The sequence below is a fragment of the Cebus imitator genome, unplaced genomic scaffold (genome assembly GCF_001604975.1).
Source record: "Cebus imitator isolate Cc_AM_T3 unplaced genomic scaffold, Cebus_imitator-1.0 Scaffold31, whole genome shotgun sequence".
NCBI classification, from domain to species: Eukaryota; Metazoa; Chordata; class Mammalia; order Primates; family Cebidae; genus Cebus; species Cebus imitator.
In genome coordinates this window covers 8,682,382-8,702,971 of record NW_016107346.1, presented here as the reverse complement: position 1 = coordinate 8,702,971, position 20,590 = coordinate 8,682,382, and the positions used below count along the sequence as shown (strand labels likewise).

Genomic DNA, 20,590 nt, shown 5'->3' with positions numbered 1-20,590 from the left:
TGACAAATGTTATTGGAAGCTGATCCTCTTTCAGGGTGTTACTGTATTAAATGAATACTGAAATTAGACTGATGTCTATTTTTAAATCTTTACAAATTTAACTTTTTTTCTTTTTTAAAAGTTAGTGTTTAACAACTCTCTTAGCTTGATTACCAATAGCATGGCCATAAAATTTATTGTTTGAACAGAATGCTTTTGAGAGTGAAACAGGATTCTATTAATAATTTTGCTGGCAAAAATATGTAAACTGGGGCTGTTCCAAGCAAACTAATTGGTCACAGTAATTAAAAAAATAAAATATAAAAGTATTTTTGCATTTCTACAAATTTGATTTTCTTGGCTTTAACTTTGTACTGTGGAGTCAAGGTTCTGTCAATATTTCCTTCCACTTAGCTGCAGAAACAATAAGAAGGAACTGTTTTATTACTAAGTTACTTTTCAGAAGAGAAATAAAACATCAGAAAAGAAATAAAAATTTAAAACTAGGGCATCTATCTTTTCTTTCTTTTTTTTCCTTCCTTCCTTCCTTCCTTCCTTCCTTCCTTCCTTCCTTCCCTCCCTCCCTCCCTCCCTCCCTCCCTCTCTCTCTCTGTCTTTCAGACAAGGTGTTGTTCTGTCTCTCAGGTTGGCACTGTAGCCTCAAACTCCTCTGCCCAACTGATGCTCCTGCCTCAGGCTCCCCAAAAAACTGGTTTTACATTTGTTTTATTCCAGACTATTGTCTGTATTTGGTTTTTGGTACCTGAGGAGAATCAGACCTAATTCTAAATGATATCAGAGAATACTTGTTTAATTTCCCTTCCTAACTGGTTAATCTCTTTCTTTCTCTTTTTCGAGACAAGGTTTCACCATGTTGACCAGGATGGTCTCGATCTCCGGACCTCGTGATCCGCCCACCCTAGCCTTCCAAAATGCTGGGATAACAGGCATGAGCCACCACATCCGGCCAATCTCTTTTCTTTTTGAAGCAAACTTTATGTATAAATGCTCTGCCTGAGAAGTATTATGGTTTATTGAATTAAAATAGTTCTAAGAATATTTTTTTCGGATAAAATGTTGAAACTCAAAGATAAGGATACGTTCAGTTCAGTATTTACCCTTGCTTAGGGATAATTTTTTTTTTTTTTTTTTTCTGAGACGGAGTTTCGCTCTCGTTGCCCAGGCTGGAGTGCAATGGCACGATCTTGGCTCACTGCAACCTCCGCCTCCCGGGTTTAAGTAATTCTGCCTCAGCCTCCCAAGTAGCTGGGATTACAGGCGTGTGCTACAATGCCTGGCTAATTTTGTATTTTTAGTAGAGACGGGGTTTCTCCATGTTGGTCAGGCTGGTCTTGAACTCCTGATCTTAGGTGATCTGCCCTCCTCGGACTCCCAAAGTGTTGAGATTACAGGCGTGAGCCACCGCACCCGACCGAAATGTTGTTTTAAAGTCAAATGAAAGCGAAAAATTTCTTCCAAAACTTCTGATTACTCTTTTTCTCTATAGAAAAATGGAAATTTGGGAGCAAAGTGTAAGGACTGATGTTTGCTGTAAGTCTGTTAGTGCACACTTATGGACACAGGCCAGAATAGGTCTGGAAGGACATAAACTCAGAGGTTAGCAATCCTCTTCTTTTTGCAAGTCTGTATTTTCAAAGTATTAAGATTTTAATATTTTGCTTGTGTCTGGTTGGAATGTTCGATTTCCTAAACATCTCCTGGGGAGTAAGTCTGCACTTCAGGAAGTGCTCTTGTCCGGTGGGCAAAAGGTTGGGGGCGCGCCCCCGGGTCGCAGCTCCTCCAGGAAACCTTCCCTTGGGGATCCGTCAGGGCTTCAGAAGCAGTGAATGACAGGGTGAAGATGCAGTCGCTCAGTCAAGTCCAGAAGTTCAAGAACTCCTTGCAAGTGAAGCAGTCACAGGATAGGGTGGGATCTTCTGGGAACCCAGAAGTAGGAATCGGCGCGGGTAGCTAGGTCACCGGCCCCTCTGCCTCGGGAGGCCGACCCAGCTCTGGCCGCTCCCGGGGCGGGGGTCGCAAGGCGCGGGCCGCGCCTCAGCGCGCGTGCGCGGTGAGGGGGCGGGGCCTGGGCGGGGCTGCGCCCGGCGTCTAGAGCGGCGGCGGCTGGCTAGGTCTGCGGCGCGCGCGGGTGGTTCGCGGCCGGGTCAGGTTCTTCGGGCCCGGGCGGGAGGACCAGCACTTGAGGTCGGGGCCGCAGCCCGTGACTTCACTACCAGGCAGCAGCACTGCTGCTGCGGGGCTCCAGCACTTGGCCCGGCGGGACGGCGGAGCGACTGGCGCCGGGGGCCGGGAAGCGCCAGGTACGTGGGTCGGGCCGGGCCGGAGGCTACGCGGCCGCCGCGGAAGCCGGGGCCAGGGACGGACAACAGGCGTGGGGGGCGCGTCCTGGTCCCCGCTGGGCCGGACGGGGACGGCGCCCGCGGTTGTCATGGAAATTGCACGGCTTAGCGGTGCCAGTGGTCTACCTGCGGTGGCGTCTTTTGAGAACAATTCGAACCCGGCCGACCCCGAGCCCTGTGAGGACCTGGCCGCCCCGGCAGGGGGCCGGGTACCGAGCCGGCGTGGGTCCGCGGGATGCAGTCGCAGCGCCTGCCCTGTGCGGCTCCAGGGCTGGGTCTACGGGCTCTTGACGCCGGAGGCCTTGCGGTGTTTTAGGTGTAAACATAACCGGGTAAAAGTAAGCATGCATCTCCGTGTAGGAAATCTGGTCTCCATCCTCGAAACTCTTCCCTTTTCTGCACGCCCTTAGACCTCGACAACATTTCTAGCATCTTTGCTTTCTATATTTTATTTCTTTCTGGCTTTGTTGTCCATTAATTGAGGCCTGAGAAATATGCAGGGATCTGTGGCTGTCTCTTGAAAAGCCAGCCAGGAATGGGTAGGCCCCAGAAGACAGACATTCGAAATGTCAGAGGTAAATTTGTGTCTTTGTGGGCAAAGGAAGGGAGTGTTGATGGGCTCGCCTCCCTCCGCCTGTCGCCTGCCCCCTGACATTACATAATGATGGGTTCTTCCTGCCCTGAGTTCATCCATAATGCCGGACCATGAAAACGTTCCTCTGGGTAAGATAGACCTATAGGTATTAGAACCCATTTTCTCCTCTTTTGCTTTGCCACTGAATGTGTCTTCTGTTGGGAAGCTGCCTAAGAATGGAATTTGATTTGTCACCTGCCCCCAGGGCATTTAAACCAAGGGAATGGGGGTGGGGTAGATTTGGGTGTTGAAGAGAAATTCTGACGGGTTCATCTGTTCCCAGTGGGTTGTGTGGACCATGGGGAAGCCAGTGGGATTGAGGAGAGAGTGGGTTGACTTCGGTGTGAATCATGGTTCCGATGCTTGCTAACTCTGGTTCTTATCTCTAAAAGGTGAGAGCAGAGCCTGAGTTTGTTTTGGAATGTAGGTGCTGTGGGATTGGCCAGTGCATGTAGAATTGTTTGCTATCGGTTGAGCCTAATTTTTCTTTGGTTGAAAACATGCTTTCTTTAAGGGAAATTTTGTTTTTGAATATAGGCTAGGGCCTTTGTTTTGGGGGTTCTTTGCTGAAGTGTGGACTGCTAATTTACTGTTTTTTTTGAAGAAACATGAATGATGGGGCGCACGTGAGAAGGTCAGTGTGGTTGGTCTTTTGGAGCAACGGTGCCAGGAGACCTCTTGATGCTGTCTGCCCCAGGGGTAGCGTTGCGTGTGAACAGGCCTCTTCCTTCATTCCCTGTGATGTCTTGTAAACACGCCAGTGAAACCAGAGCTACTTGGTAGAGTTTACCTTGAAGATAAGGCTTAAAGAAATGGATGTGGACAAATTCAAAGAGAAAAGAACATTGTATTTCTACTGAGCTCCTTATAGAATTATTTACCTAACCACCTTACTCATGTAGCTACTTTTTTCATTTAGTGTATTCTGTAACAGGGTGTTTATCTGCTTGGGTAAGTCCTGTTTCCAACTAGATCAGAGCCAAGGGCAGATGTTATAGTGCATCCCAGTTTTTAAAACTGGATATTTTGTAGTATTGCTGTTAAACTGAATTTTAGGGTTTTTGTTTTTTTAAATCACTTCAAGGAAAGGATGAAACAAAATAATACACAAGAGCTTTTTGTAAAGTGTAGCGCACTAGAAAGATGAGATGTGTATGACAAAGAACCATCAACCCTGCAAGTCTCTTTAATTTGCTGCCTGCTTATTAGGGAGCGTTCTCAGCCAGCATCTCTTCAAATGCTCGCAGGAATGGACTTGAAGGCAGTGTGGGACCAACTGACCCACTGATCCCCAGCCCAGGACTTAACATCTCAAGAATTCAATGAGTCAGAGTGGAGGCTGAGGCTTTCCACCAAGACTGTTTCATCCCTTTATCGTTTTTAAATGAAAAGCTGTTTTTTAGCTTAGTATTCCAGAAAAGTTGCCACGACATCATCAACTACTCATGGTGTCAGGAGGCTTTGACTTTCACTGAGAAAAAAATAGCACAAATCTGCAGTGAAAAGGGCTTGATTATGTTGGCGCTTCTGTAGAACTTGATTAATGAGCTGGTCTTGAGCGAGCCTTCAAAATGGCTTTTTTTTTTTCCCCCCAGTATTCTAAAACAGAAGCTCTGTGAGGAAAACATTTTGAGAAGACCAATATTAATGCCCATGCAGGCTTGCGTCATTTCATCCCTGTGTTTAAGGAAAATGCCATCATGAAGCTAATCCCAGGGAATTTACCTACATTTCTATTCGCATGCACACGTTCTCTAATTTTAAAAAATATTTAGATATAGTTTCAGACTTGCAGAAAAGTTTCAAGAATAAGCCAAAGGTTTCTCAGATTCTCTAAATGTGGACATTCTGTGACATTGCTTTATATTCCTATGTGTTATTACCTATTTTCTGAACTACTTAATAGTAAGTTGTAGACTTAAAGTATCTAGAGGCAAAAGTTACCCTTTTACCTCTAAATACTTCACTATGTATTTCCCAAAAAATAACATTCATAGACAGTACATATGACGTTCATAATAACAGTACAGTTATTAAAAATCATGGCCGGGTGCACTGGCTCCTGCCTGTAATCCTACTACTTTGGGAGGCCAAGATGGGAGGATCACTTGAGGCCAGCAGTTTGAGACCAGCCTGGCCAACATGACAGAATTTTGCCTCTACTAAAAATACAAAAATTAGGCCGGAGCGGTGGCTCACGCCTGTAATTTTAGCACTTTGGGAGGCTGAGACGGGCGGATCACTTGATGTTAGGAGTTGGAAACCAGCTGACCAACATGGTGAAACACTGTCTCTACTGAAAATACAAAAATTAGCCACGTGTCATGGCAGGCACCTGTAATCCCAGCTACTTGAGAGGCCGAGGCATGAGAATCACTTGAACCTGGAAGGCAGAGGTTGCGGTGAGTGGAGATTGTGCCACCGCACTCCAGCCTGGGTGACAGAGTGAGACAGACCCTGTCTCAAAAAAAAAAAAAAAAAAAAGAAAAGAAAAGAAAAAGAAAAATTACCTGGACATGGTAGCGTGTGCCTGTAGTCCTAGCTACTTGGGAGGCTGAGGCATGAGAATCTCCTGAATTCAGGAGGTGGAGGTTGCAGTGAGCCAAGATTGCACCACTGCACTGTAGCCTGGGCAAAAGAATGAGACTCTCAAAAAAAAATCAGGAAATTAATGTTGATATAACACTATTTAGTGTACAGGTCTTATTTATATTTTGTTAGTTGCTTCGATATGTCCTTTATAGCAAAAGAAAATCCTAGACATCTGTTTTGCATTAAGTTTTTCTGTCTCTATAATCTCCTTTAATCTGAAAGAGTTATCAAGTTTTTCTTTTGTATTTCACAGCATTGACATATTTGAAGTTTACTGACTTTTTTCTTTCCTTCTTTTCTTTTTTTTTTTTTTAGAGATGGGGTTTCACCATGTTGGCCAGGATGGTTTTGAACTCCTGACCTTGTGATCCTCCCGCCTCGGCCTCCCAACGTGTTGGGATTACAGACGTGAGCCATCATGCCCAGCTGACTACTGACTTTTTAAGATAATGCCCTCAATTGGGTTTCCTGTGGTTTCCTTATGATTAGATTCAGGTTATGCACTTCTGGCAGGAGTAGCACAGGGCTGAACCCGGTTAATTTTTAAATATTTTATAGGGACAGGATCTCACACTGTGTTGCCCAGGCTGGTCTCAGACTCCTAGTCTCGCGATTCACCTGCTTTGGCCTACCACAGTGCTGAGTTTACAGGCATGAGCCACTGTGCTCAACGGATGCAGCAGCCTTCTTGTTGTGTCCCCTCAGGCATATGCTGTGAATAGCCCATTCACTGGCCCTGTTAACTTTGATTGCTTGAATTAAGGTGGTGTCTATCTCATTAAAAAGTTACCATTTTTCCCTCTGTAGTTAATCTGTGTCTCAAAGGAAGAGAATTTGAGACTATGTAAATATACTGTTACTTCTTATACAATTACTCACTAGTTTCAGAATCCATTGATGTTTCTTACCTGAATCAATTATTACAATAGTTGGCAGATGATGGTTTTCTAATTTCATAGTTCCTTCTATGTTTATTAGTTGGAATTGTACTGCAAGGAAAAGCCTTTCTTTCTCATTTATTTTTTGATTTACATCGATAGACTAATGAATTCTTGCTTTATTCAATAGATTAGAGTCCGTTACTCACATTATGCATTTTATTGCTCAGATTATCCTGGATTTGGCCAGTGGGAGTCCCTTCAAACTGGATTTTGTGTCCTTTTGACATTTGCCCATCATTCTTTGAGGACTTCTCTTCCTGGCACAAAATCTTGAAGACTCGTCTTGTACTTCCCTTGTCCCAGCCCTGGAATCAGCCATTTCTCCAAAGAGTCCTGGTTTCCTTTAGTGAAGAAACGTATTAAAAACCAAGATGCAGGCACTAAGCATGCCCATTGCTACTGAAGTGTCATAAATTCTAGACCTTCTCAGGGGTTAGATGCTCTCATTGTAAACATAAATGTAGTCACATTACACAAAATTTTCTGTGGCTTGCTTTTAAAATTTATACTTCTTCCATTAGTGTGTGAAACTGTCTATTTCCCTTTAACTTGGCCAACATTTAAGAGAATAAATCTTGTTAATTTTGCCACTCCAATGCACAAGGAAAACATTATTTTTTAAATTACATTTCCCAAATTACCAAAAATATTGAATACTTTTTCTTGTTAATGTATATTTTAACTTATAATGAATTATCTGTTCATATCCTTTTTTCATTTTTTCTTATCGGGCTGTTTTTCCTTATCTTACTAGATTCTGGAAGTTACTGTAACTTTGAATAATATTCTTGGCAGCTTTAGAATGCTTTTTAAGTGTGACGCTTTTTTTTTTTTTTTTTTTTTTTTTTTTTTTTTTTTTTTTTTTTTTTTTTTTTTTTTTTTTTTTTTTTTTTTTTTTTTTTTTTTAAAGTCTTAAATGACGGGGAATCCAAGCTTTTTCTGAGCACCCCATGCATGCCGGCCTCCCTGGGTATCCTGCGTGAGGTTCTGTCTGAAGATAAGCTGTGGTGTTGAGGAGTGGTTAGGGCAACCCCCTGAGGGTAGTTAAAAGAGGCCCAATGGGGCTTAAAACCCAATTACATCACCTAACTTCCTTCACAGGAGTGAAAAATAAATGCTTTTCAATGTAGGGTTAAAAATGGATTACTTGGACTTTCCAGTATCAACAATTTCTGTTTCTGGTATTTTGGTTTATATATCAGGAATTTCTTTTATACAGTCCTGTTTGCTGAGCATACACATCTTTCAAAACCATTTATTTTATTCCTATAACTATTGTGGACTCTGGCACTGTACTTTCTGTGAGCATCCAGCTAGCTGTGTGACTTTGGGCAAGTAGCTTAATCTTCCTGTGCCTCAGTTATCTCATTCACAAAACTGGGTTGATGGTAGTAGCAGCCCCAGAGGCATGTTGGGGATTGAATGAATTAACATTTAATCCTGGTGCCTAGTAAGTGTGCAGAACGGAAGTGTTACAATGAGCTTCCAGGGTGTGGGTGATTGGCGGAGGTTGGAATTACAGAGTGTGGGTGATTGGCGGAGCTTTGAATTAGATCAGCCTTTCCTCTGTGGATTTAATCTTTTAGCTGTCCCTTTCTCACTCTCTCTTTCTCACTCTTACTCTGTCTCAGTTTCACTCTGTCACCCAGGCTGGAGTGCAGTGGTACGATCGTGGCTCACTGCAACTTTCATCTCCCAGGTTTAAGCAATTCTCCTTCCTCACCCTCCTGAGTAGCTGAGATTACAGGCATGTGCCACCATGCCCGGCTAATTTTTGTATTTTTGGTAGAGATGAGGTTCACCATATTGGCCAGACTGGTCTCAAACTCCTGACCTCAGGTGATCCGCATGCCTTGGCCTCCCAAAGTGCTGGGATTACAGACGTGAGCCACCGGGCCCGGCCTTGGCTCCTTAGCTGTCCCTTTCATCATAACCTATCTGGGATTGGGAAGCCAGGGTCTTGGGTATAGTATGCATGTCTCCTCTTTCTGATCTTTGCACGTACCTTCGTCATGCCTTATCAGGCTGTCAGGCCCATGCCTGCCAGCCAGCCCAGCTGGCCTCTGGTGTTTGCCCACAGCCCTAACCTTGGGCATGTGTGAGACTGCTGGCCTTTTAATGTGTGAGGCTCACCTGGTGAGGGACTTAGGCAGTAGGCAAATGTATATGGTGGGGACAGTGAGGGGATCATGCTCTGGTGAGGTCCATTTTCTGGAATAGGGCTGGGAAGACAGGGGTGTCCTCTGACATTGAGGAAGAAGGGTGGGGACCTCTGGAAGAGGAAAATGTTTACCTGTTCCCAGCTCCAGTCCTGGGATCATCCCAGAGCCCTTTCCCTGAGACACCTGGTAGTTCTCCTGACCTCCAGTTGCTGGTGATATTCTGATGTCTCCTGAGAAACCCCCTCCCCCTTTCCTGTCTCTCCCATGGCCCTCACGCAGGTGGCATCAGCTGTTGTTACGGAAGCTATTATTAATTCATTCTAGCATATTGAACGCCCTTCTTTCCCTATCGTGTTGCTTGCATTTCTAAATGGTGTACAGTATTCTTAAACCCATTAATTTGAATTTTCAAGAAGGATTACCTAAGTATATTAACTCTGGAAATGTGAAGGAAGTATTTAGGCAGGTGGTTGTTTCTGGGGTACAAGGTCCTACTAGGAAACAGGGATGCCCAGTTCAAGTTTCTCCCTGGATTATAGGGTATGTCAATTGGGATGCTTTTGACGGCCAGCAGTGACATTTATTATCTCAAGAGAACTGGAGTCTCATTCCATCAGCACTTCAGCAGTTTCATCAAGGACCTCAGTTCTTCAACTCTGTCCAGCCATCACTGCTGGTTTCATCCTAAGGGGTTGGTCTCCTCATGATTCCGAGATGGTCATTAGGGGCAGTGGGACTGCATGCTTCCTTGCTCCTGTCCAGTAGGAGCAGGGAAGGAGACAAACCAACTGAGTCTCCAGCCACAGTGTCTACCAGTCCTTCCCTTTGGTCTGTGGGAGCAAAAGGTCCCGTGGCCTAGGCTGTGAGAGTGCTATGTGCTGATTGGCTTAGGCTGGTGGCCCTCTAGGTGTGGTCCTCAGACCAGTAGCATTAGCATCACCTGAGAACTTGGTAGAGCTGGAGATTCGTAGGTCCCGCCCCACCCACTGAATCAGAAACTCTGGGATGGGGCCCAGAAAACTGTGCTTTAAGACTTCCAGGTGATTCTAATGCAAGGTCACATTGGAGAACAGCTCTTTTAGTTTAATCAAGACTTCCCCCACTCTTCAGCTGGAGACAGGGCTAGCTTTTCCTGAGGCCTGGTGTGGAAGATAGGTCCTAGACTAGGAAGAGTAGATGTTAGGTGGCCAGCCTACAGTGTGACCTAGCCAGTGTTTAAGGCCCTGGGGGCACTTTGCTCTCCTGACTTCTTCCCCTGCCCCCGATTCGCCAGCTTGTCCATCTATTTAAGTTTCTCAGCCCCCTTGCCTGAAGCTTCTCCAGCACTCCCGGGTGTGGCCTGTACTTTCCCCATACAAATTGGTGCTAGAGGAAGCAACCTCCGCAATACCCAGCCCCAGGTCCGTCTCTGGTCTAGCAGGGATGGTGTCCACCGGGCTGGTGCTGAGAGTCCCAACAGGCTATTATGAGTCACCTTCTGAAGCAATTCCTGAAGTGTGTTTATATGTGTAGGGGCTGCCTATGCTGCTACTTGTTGCTCAGCTAGAAAAAAATAGAGGGCAGTGCAGTTAGTAGGTGCTTGAGAAATATTTAGGGAATTGGCCTGGAGACAGCCTGAGTGATGACTTTCAGTGGTGGTTTTTACCTGTGTTATGTCCCCTTTTTTGCAAGCACAACTCCAACTTTATGTTTGAGTAAAATAGCCACCTCCATGGTGTAATTTGTGAGATCACAATAACCCACTTTTCTGATTTTTTCCTGAAATGAAAGAGTTAAGATGTTTCTGGAGTTACTTGACTTTCCAAGGCTTTCAAGATTCATCTTAATAAATAGAAATGACATTTAGGAGTAGTCTTGCACTGAGCTGTAACCGCATTTGCACTAATTATTGAGGAAGAAGGGCATCTGAGGAGGAGATAGGCTAGAGAAGGGTCCACACAGCACGTTTCAAAATGCAGTGGTTCATGAAATCAATTTGATGTTGTAACTAGCATTAAAAGTTTTTTTGATATAACAAATATCCAAGTACATTTCCTATGGGAAGGGTAAACATATTTTGGTAAAACATCTACTTATTCACATGTAGTGTATTTGAGGTATTGTTATGATATGACTGTTTCTCACAGTGGATTTTGATAAAGATGTGTCAAACCCGACGGCTGAGTGCAGGGGGTCTTAACCTGTCGGGAGGTGGGGCCTATACTGGATATGTATACACTTTTCCTGGGGCTGGGGCCTGTGGCTTTTGTCAGAACCTGGTGGTCTGTGACTCATCATAGATCAAGAACCACTGACCTGAAACCAGAGGAGACTTTCAGGGGTGTGGGCCAGCGGGAATGGAGCTGGGGACATGAGGAGCAGACAGAAAGTCCTGGGCCTGGTCCGCTGTGGTGTATTGTCCATGGTATTAAGCCACCTGGGCCAGACCCTCCTGATGAGGAGTCCTCTGTGGCCGCCATGAAAGACAGGAGAGACAATGGCAGTGGAGTGTGTTGATCACAAGACCAGCCTGGCCATCGTAGTGAAACCCCGTCTCTCCTAAAAATACAAAAATTGGCTGGGCACAGTGGCTCATGCCTGTAATACCAGCACTTTGGGAGGCCGAGGCAGGTGGATCACAAGGTCAAGAGATAGAGACCATCCTGGCCAACTTTGTGAAACTACTAAAAATACAAAAATTAGCTGGGCATGGTGGCGCATGCTTGTAGTCCCAGCTACTCAGGCTGAGGCAGGAGAGTTGCTTGAATCTGGGAGTTGGAGGTTGCAGTAAGCTGAGATTGCTGTCACTAGACTCCAGCCTGGTGACAGAGCGAGACTCCATCTCAAAAACAAAAACATAAAAACAAAAAAGCCACAAAAATTAGTGGGGTGTGGTGGTGTACACCTGTAATCCCACCTGCTCAGGAGGCTGAGGTAGGAGAATCACTTGAATCCAGGAGGTGGAGGTTGCAGTGAGTTGAGGTCACACGACTGCACTCCAGCCTGGGCAACAGGGCAAGGCTGCCTCTCAAAAAAAAAAAAAAATCAATCTAGATGCCAGACGGGTCCTTTACCTAAAAGGTGGATCAGCATAGTTCTACATAAGAGAAAGAGAGTGTCTCCTTCTTTGGGGCTGGCCCCAATGAAAGCATTGCAGCTTGTGACTCCCCACTGGAATCCTTTGCGCTATAACACGGGCAGGACAGTTCCTAATGCTGGCTTAGGGTCAGATGTTATACCCATTATTTAATACAGGTGTTAGTCTGGTTTGTATCACAAAGCTTATATAGTAATGTCTTTGGCATGTCTGTGTTTGTTTTTTGGGGGTAGAGGCAATTTGGATTGTAGGTAGGAAGTGCTAGATGTGAACCCGAGTCAGCTTTCTCATCTGTAAAATGGGGAAAGTGCTAGGCTCACAGGAGGGTGGTGGGGATTAATAATATATGTGGGAGAGTGCTGTGAACCACAGTGCACTGGACCAGTACAAGCATGGATGTTTCTACCCCCGCTCAACTTGGCAGTCTTGGCAACTCTGTTTTTTCCACAGTACTCTTATTTATCACATGTGCTCAAAGGGCTGGAGTACACCCTATCATCGACTCCTGCTCAGGGCACCTTCCAGGGGAAATGTCACAGAAGAGGGAGGTGCTGAGAGGCAGGGACATCCAGGGAAGTTCAGAGGAAAAGGATGTGGGTGGGGGTGGGAGGAGGAAGTGGAGGGCTTGCACTCCCCAAACTCTAAGTCAGCTGGACACTGACCCAACTGAATCTTTTACTGACACTGTTCTTCTTCTTCTTTTTTTTTTTTTTTTTAAAAGAATGGAAGGACCTGTGATTGTATGAGCTGAAATCTTAAGTATTTTCACGTTTCTCATTTATTCTTTGTTCTCTGGGTATACAAATATTAAATGATCACATCACATAATTGGGTGATAATCAAATGACAATAAAATGGAATGTTTGACAGAACCCAATTAGAATAGGGCTAGGTGCCAAGAAATGTCAAGATAGGCTTGGTGAGGTGGCTCAGGCCAATAATCCCAGCACTTTGGGAGGACCAGGCAGGAGGATTGCTTGAGCCCAGAAGTTCAGACCAGCCTGAGGAATGTAGCAAGACCTCGTCTCTACTGAAAATTAAAAAGTCAGGTGTAGTAGTGCAAACTATATTCTCAGCTTCTTAGGAGGCTGAGGCGGGAGGATCACTTAAATCCAGGAGGTTGAGTCTGCAGTGTGCTATGATTGTACCAGTGCACTCCAACCTGGGTGACAAAGTGAGACCCTGTCTAGCAAAGATACCCCAGAATCTTCCAAATATTGTTACTCCTATGGTTTGGAAGAGGGGAGTGAGTAAATGGATTGGCCTTAGGGGCAACACCTTGCTGGTAGACTGTGCCCGCCTCAAGTTGAAGGGAAGCGTTAGCTGTCTCATTTGGAGTTTGTCCCCAACTTGCCAGTGACTTAGTGCAGTCATGCCTGAATCTCACCCTCCTCCTTTCTTGTTTATCCAGTGAAGGTGATTTCCTTTGTTTCTCCCTGGTCGACTCCTCCCCGACAGTGGAATGAAGTGGTAGTGCCTAGGGGCCACATGGATGAAGTGTAGTGTGTTCCTGATTGAGTTGACATTGGACTGAGACACACACACACACATACAAGTGCCTATTTAGGGAAGTTGTTCTTTGGTCTGTTGCCTTGGAAATTCTGCCTTTTTATTCTTTCACTTTCTTCCCCCTTTGCAGTGATTCAGCAGTAGCTTTCTAGAGTAGAAGAAACGATGTAGCGTCAGAGACCCTGGAGTACCAAGGATGTGTCAGTGGAGAAGGAAGCTGCCTGTGTGTCATGCAGACCACATTCTTCCTGGTCCAGCTAGAACGTCCCGTGCCTTTCCCTGGCTTTTCCAGCCTTACTCCATCACTCCTTCTGAGCCCCAGTACAACTACAGCATTTTTGTAAGTCCAGCCCTTGTCATTTTCCCGTGAACTGATGGAGACCACTTGACTCCAGCATACTTTCCCCTGATAATTTATGGATACTTACCTTCTGGTTCAGGTCTGGACTGTCTTTCTCTTTCTGGCAGATTTCTTTCCTATTAGCCATTCCTGACTTGTTTCAAAAGGAAACATGGACTTAAAATTACCAGTTAAAGCAGAAAATGATTAAAAAGAAAAAAAGGGCTTCAAATGGATACAAGTTGTGGAAGCAGCTCTGAACACGGTTCAGGGAGGTTGCCATTGCTAAAAGCTTTTACATTCTTTCTTTATTTTTAGAGATAGAGTCTTGCCGTGTTGCCCAGGCTGGAGTGCAGTGGTGTGATCAGAGCTCACTGCAACCTTGAACTCCTGGGCTCAACCATCCTCCTGCCTCAGCCTCCCAAGTAGCAAAGACTATATGCATCTGCCCCCACACTTGGCTAATTTTTAATTTTTTCTAGAGACTGGGTCTTGCTGTGTTGCCCAGGCTGGGCTTGAACTCTGGGCCTCAAGCAGTCCTCCTGCTTCAGCCTCCAAAATTGCTGGGATTACAGGCATAAGCCACTGTACCCAGCCACTTTTACATTTTTCATTCTCATGCCTTTCTCCTGGAAACACTGCAGAGACCATAAGAACGGGAAGCTTGTCTTACTCAATAGTGTAAATAGTCTTTCAAATAATGTTCAATCATTGTTTGCCCAAAACATGTGTTTTGTGACTATTATTATAGGTGTCTTTGAACTGTATGTTGAATAACTCCGCTGAAGGGAGGAAGATCTTTGTGTTTTGAGTCAACTTAATTATTTAATCATTCTTTAATTAGTCCAATATCTTTACTAAGCTTGATATTAACATCTTTTGTCAGAGAAGAAAGCCAGTGGATGGGTTGTGAAGTGGTTTGGGAACTTTTGTATGGGTGGGTTTTGTTTGACTGGCTCAAAAGGAAAGGATGCCTCAGTGACAGCAGTGCCACTGGAAACAACTTTGTACCAACTTGCACGGTAAGGAGCATTTGGGTTTTAAAGTTAATCTCACTCACTTTCTCCTGTGGGACAACAGTGGCCTTTCTCATTGGGGATTTGACTGTTGGGCCATGTACCTGGGCATGTCCCAGCCCAGACACTCAGGGCACTGGCCACCCTGCCTCAGCTCCTTCTGGAGCAATGAGAGTTTTAAGCAGTAGTGGATGTAACTCATTTCAGATAGTTGAAATGGGTGGGCATAATGGTGTGCACCTGTAGTCCCAGCTACTTAGGAGGCTGAGGCAGGAGGATTGCTTGAGCCCAGGAGTTTGAGGCCAGCCTGGGCAGTATGGTGAGACAAGCCTGTCTCAAACAAACAGAAACAGGATTACATGAGATATGACTAAATTCCAGGGCGGTAACTGCTGTGTCATTCTTCCGGAACTGGGCATCCCAGGATTTGACCAGTGTTTCACATCATAGGTTACCTCTTTTGTAAACTGTTAAGGATGTACCAGTGTTTGTCATGGCAACTAGCAGCCTGTGGCATAGACTGTGAACCTAACTTAATGGACTACTGTAATGAATACAAACAGGTGCTATTTTTACCTCATAACCTAGATTTGTCTGCAAATTAAACATTTGAGACAATAAACAGCAGTTTGGTTTATTAAAGCTGTTTGAGCTTGCTACTCAGGCAGGCCTAGAAATAGGATTGGCTAGCTTTTTTAGGATTGTATAAAGGTTGACCATATTGGGGAAAAATTCTTATTTTTGTTTTATTTTATTTTAGAGACAGGGTCTTGCTGTGTGGCCCAGGCTGGAGTACAGTAGACAGTCATGGCTTGCTGCAGCCTCAAGCTCTAGGGCTCAAGTAGTTCTCCCACCTCAGCATCCCAGTTAACAAGGACTACAGGCATATGCCACTGTGCCCAGATAATTAAATAATTTTTTTTTTTTTTGTAGAAATGAGATCTTGTTATGTTGCTCAGGCTGGTCTGGCACTCCTGACCTCAAGTGATCTTCCTGCCTTAACCTCCAAAGTGCTCAGATTACAAGCATGAGCCGTCATACCCTGCCTAACTTCACATTTAAAAAAGGCTTGACCTGGGCAACGTAGTGAGACTTCATCTTTACCAAAAATTAAAAAATTAGCTGGATATGGTGATGCATATTCATCTGTAGTCCCAGCTGCTCAGGAGGCTGAGGCAGGAGGATGGCTTTAGCCCAGGAGTTCAAAGTTGCAGCAAGCTATGATTGTACCACTTGGACTCCAGTCGTGGTGACAGGGGCTTGCCCCTGCCTCAAAAACAAAACAAAACATCAAAACCAAAACAAAACAAAAAACAAAAACAAAAAATAGCACTTCCTTACCTTCTCTATCCTGAGAGTGGCCTTGGACAGGCAACAAAGAACACAACACATTTCCAGGTACCCAGCTTGAATAATTGCTACCTGTGATGCCTGAGCCTAGTGATTTTCTTCCAGAGTATTTTGCTAGTCAGTTCTTTCTCAGGAAAAACATACAGATTTTTTTCCTCTTTGAGAGCGAAATATTTTACTTAAGGGAGCCGACCACCGAACTTCATAGAAATACCTTCCTGCCCCTTCATGGGTGTGCTGGTCTGTGTGTTTTTCGGGGCTTGCATTCCCATTCTGCTGGTATTCTGGGTGAGCCTCTGGCCCAATGAATGGGATGCTGCACATTTTTTTCCCCAGGGGAAACAAAGGTGTTGGGACCCCTCAGTATGCAGCATGTATGCAGAGAGTGAGGCGTGGCCAGGGGGGAAGTGGTTGTGATTTCCTCACTGCATTTCCAGATCTTAAAGGGGAAGGTACTATCAGTAGAGCATGGCAGGGAGAGAAGCACAGCAGAGGCGAAGTTCTCAAAGCACGGCCGACTGTGGAAGGTTGCTCTCAGCACAGCCTTTGTGGCCCTGCTAACACCTGTCAGGATGGTAGCCACCACATGCCCAAAAGCACCCAGAGCTCTTGGTTTTGACTGACTTTTACCATATTTGCCACCAGTGTGATTGGAGCATTTATGGGGCACAGAATATGGTACCAGGTAAGGATTGCATAGTGCTTGGGCAGAGGTTTGTCCTTCGGGAATGCCGCTCACTTGTGAGACAAGATGGATGGTTCAGGTCTGGACTGGCCCAGGGGAGGGAGTGACACTGCGTAGACTGGACCAGGGGCTTGCCCCTAAATCAGTGGTCCCTGTGCCTGGGAAAATCAGCACTCTGATCATCTTATCTGGTCTCCCGCCCACCCCTCCCTTCCCAAGTTGAGTTGGCCTAAGAGCGGGTGGAGTTCAGAGACCTGTTAGGAGGAAGGGAGCCACTGCTGAGTAGCCAAAAGGAGAAACAACATAAAAGTAAGAAAGCCTTCCAGGACACCCTGGAGGGCTGGTGTGGAGTGCTGAGTGGCTCACTTACCACCTGTGTCTGTGTTTGGGAGGCCCTCTTACCATCTCCTCTTTGGTGTGCAACTGGTTAATAGTAACTCCTTGAGGGTCTGGAGAAGTTGCTCAAGTGTTAGATTCTGCTTTACTGCATGTTATGGGGCATTGTGTCCCACAGTGACATTCACAGTGTGAAGATTGCCAGAGTTCTCTATGGACACACCCTGCCAACATCATGGACCTGGGTTGTCATAAAACTTAAGTGTCCTTCAGGGCAGGGACAATAGCGCAGTTTTCTTTCTATCTCCAGAGTGTCCCACTGTGCCTGGTGCAAAATAGGCATATAATCAGTGTTTGTTGAGTGAATGAATGAACAAAGCTAGTCTGTCTTTGTCAAAAGTAGCAAGAAAAACCTCCGTCTCTCTTGGGAAGACAGCTGCTTCCCTGAGGTCAAGTTGAGGTTCAGTCTAACTGAGGAGAAGGAGGTGAGACCAGAAGCCACTGCACAGCTGCTGCCCCAGTCAGTTCTTGAGGAATAACCAGAACTGTCAGTTTGTCCCACTGTGCTTGTCTAAGGCAGAAGCCTGTACTCCGAAGTGACCTTTTGCATCCTTGGCACAAAAGCCCTTTTGTCCAGGTGGCTGAAGCCTAGGGCCACTTCTGCTCCTCTGAATAAGAAGTTGCCACACCTTTGGGTTTGGTCATGTGTGTGTGTGTGTGTGTGTGTGTGTGCGCGCGCGCGTGTGTGTGTGTCTGTGTGTGTAAAATTGAAAGAGTAAAAATTTTCCCCATATACATGTACATATACGTATATATGCAAGTGTGATATTATAGGTGCTAAAAGGTGCAGAGACGCCCGGTAGGTTAGGGGCACCAAGGAAAGGTGGCCTCTTTCTCTCATGGGTTTTGGGGAGCATCACAGGGCCTCAGGGAAGGGTAAGTTATGTGTCCAGGGAGGGCACTGGCTCAAACCACAGGTTTTCAGAGATAAATGAGGGGGGACTGGATCAATGCATCAGGAAGGAGGCTCCAGAGAGGCAGGGCCAGATCACCCAGGGGCTCGAACCCCTTTAGGCCCTTGCAAAGAGTGGGAATATGTTCATCCCACACTGGAGGGTGTCAGACTTTTTCATTCTTTTTGTTTGTATCATTACTTTAAATGACAGAAGAAATTCCATAGTTATTTTCATGGTTTGGGGAGACCCTTTCTTGGATCATAGTAATTCTTACAACAATGCCTGTGTTCTAACCACCAGTTTTGGGGGATTGTGGGCCACAACTTGGCTTCCTTGTCTCCATTCCGGGTTGCCTTAACAGTTGTGGATGCCACAGCTCACCGGGCGCTGTGTGGCAGTGAGTCCTGCTGCAGGATGTTCACAATGCAGGTCACAGGGCATGGCATCCCTGGCACCCATAGGGTCAGGGCTGAAGCTGTTATCTGTGAAATGACAGAAATGAAAACCAGCATTGGGGAAGAATTATCTGCACCCCCTCTAAGCCACCTGTGAAACACTGTGCTGAAACACCATGAGGAAGAGGAAGCATTGGGGTGTAAAGAAACCCAGAAATCCTGGTTTCTAGAAACGGTGTTAATTGTCTCAGGGGCTCTCCCTAGAGCGTGAAATAGCTGACTGGGCAGGTGCAGCAGGCCCCATCTTCTCCATAGCCATGCTCTTCCCGTGACCTTGTGAGATCTCTGCACAGTGGGTTCAGTGCAAAAAAAAAAAAAAACAGTTAAGCCTGTGAGCAGGCGAGGGGGTGGCTTCGTAGTGAGGGATGATTACAGGGGTTGGCTCATGATTCTGCCACACTACCCTGTATCTCTAAGATCCTGGGACTCTGACTTGAAGTATAGACTTCACTATGCCACATGAGGTAGTGATGTGACAGAGGAGGCAAACAGGGTGGAAGGAGCCAAGTCAGAGAAGAAGGAAGTAAAGGGTGGAGGGCAAGGGATGCTCACTGCCAAAGCTGTGGCATTCACTGCCAGCAACAGATGTGGGCTTGCCTTTGATTCTGTCACCTGTGGGGGTGACTGCCCCAGAGCAGAGCCCCTTGAAATCTTCCATCGCCTTATTAGTGGCTGTGCACTGATGTCTCTTAGAGATACTTCTCAAAAACCTCTCTGTACTTAACGTGGTTTGACATGTTTGAGAAATTTTATTTTGTTTTTTAATAGGCAAACATTTTCATCACTTAAAAATTGTAAAATATAGCAGGATATGTGGTAAAGCCTGTTTCCTACCCTTATCCTCTAGCCATCCAGGTCCCCTCCCTTAAGACACCAATGCCATGTGCTTGATGGGTGCTTTTCTGGAGTTAGGCAGTATATATGCCAGCAGGCCTGCATATGTGGACATGAGACAATTTTCCACACCCCTGGTGTCACGCTGCGTGCTTGCTGTGCGCCTCTTCTCCTTATGGTTTCACTGGCCTGTGAGGAGTTTTGTGTTTCTTTGTCCAGTTGCATGCTGCTCTGATTCCAGGCTGTGCTGCAGATTCTTCAACCAGTGCTCTCTGGATGCCTGTTGTTAGCCTCTTTCCAGCCTGTGCTTGGCACTAATACGTTAGTTCTTTGAAAGAAGCTGTACCCCCCTTGCTCTGAGGTCTGGGCCTAGGCTCTGGCTGGATTGAGCATCATTCTAGCTGGAAAAAGAGGGTGGGGTTAGATGATGTTTTAAGCTTCTGCTCATTTATTTCAATTATGACCTGGCCTGTAGGTTTTTCTCTGGGAAGTGGGCAGTTAATGGTTAGATATTATTTGTAAGGCACATGTCTTTAAAATACTGCATTCTAGTTACACACAGACCTTGTATTTTTATTATTTTAATTTTAATATACATATTTTTTGAGACAGGGCCTTGCTCTGTCACCCAAGCTGGAGTGTAGTGGCAGAATCATGGTTCACTGCAGCCTCTGCCTTCCAGGCTCAAGCGATCTTCTCACTTCAGCCTCCTGTGCAGCTGGGACTACAAATGTGTGCCACTATGCCTGGCTAATTTTTAAATTATTTTTTCTAGATAAGGGGTTTGGCCATGTTGCCCAGGCTGGTATTGAAATCCTGGGCTCAAGCAATCCACCTGCTCAGCCTTTCAAAGTGCTGGGATTACGGGTGTTATCCACCATGCCCAGTCAACATACAGGCATTTAATTTTTAATTTAAAAAATTTTTATTTGAGACAGAATCTTGTTCTGTTGCAATCTTGGCTCACTGCAGCCTCCACAGCCTGGTTCAAGCCATTCTCCTACCTCAGCCTCCCAAGTGGCTGAGATTACAGGTGTGTGCCACGATGACCAGCTAATTTTTATATTTTTAGTAGAAGTGGGCTTTCACCATGTTGGCCAGGCTGGTCTCAAACTCTTGACCTCAGGTGATCTGCCCACCTTGGCCTCCCAAAGTGCTGGGATTACAGACGTGAGCCACTCCACTTGGCCCACACAGACGTTTTAAACTAATCGGTAGCGTCCTGAGTGAGGCTTGTCAAAGCCACTTTTGACCCCGCTTCAGGTACATTGGTTCTGTTGATCTTTCCTCTGCCTGGCCTATCAAGGGGCCAACTCAAGCTGCAAGTGCAAGGGCAGATGGTTCTGGAGGGACCTTAATGACAGC

At 45.6% G+C, this 20,590-nt stretch overlaps 1 protein-coding gene across 14 annotated transcripts in view; it reads left to right on the top strand.

Annotated features, from left to right (window-relative positions):
- The first annotated feature begins 2,086 nt into the window (after positions 1-2,086).
- INPP4A (inositol polyphosphate-4-phosphatase type I A) overlaps positions 2,087-20,590 on the top strand; it is a 148,310-nt gene continuing 129,806 nt past the window's right edge. For 13 of the 14 annotated variants that reach the window (XM_037736934.1, XM_037736933.1, XM_017524048.2 and 10 more), the window contains exon 1: positions 2,087-2,300. The gene's annotated coding sequence lies outside the window, so the exon portion shown is untranslated. The remainder of the gene's footprint in view (positions 2,301-20,590) is intronic. The other variant, XM_017524049.2, reaches the window with a different exon arrangement.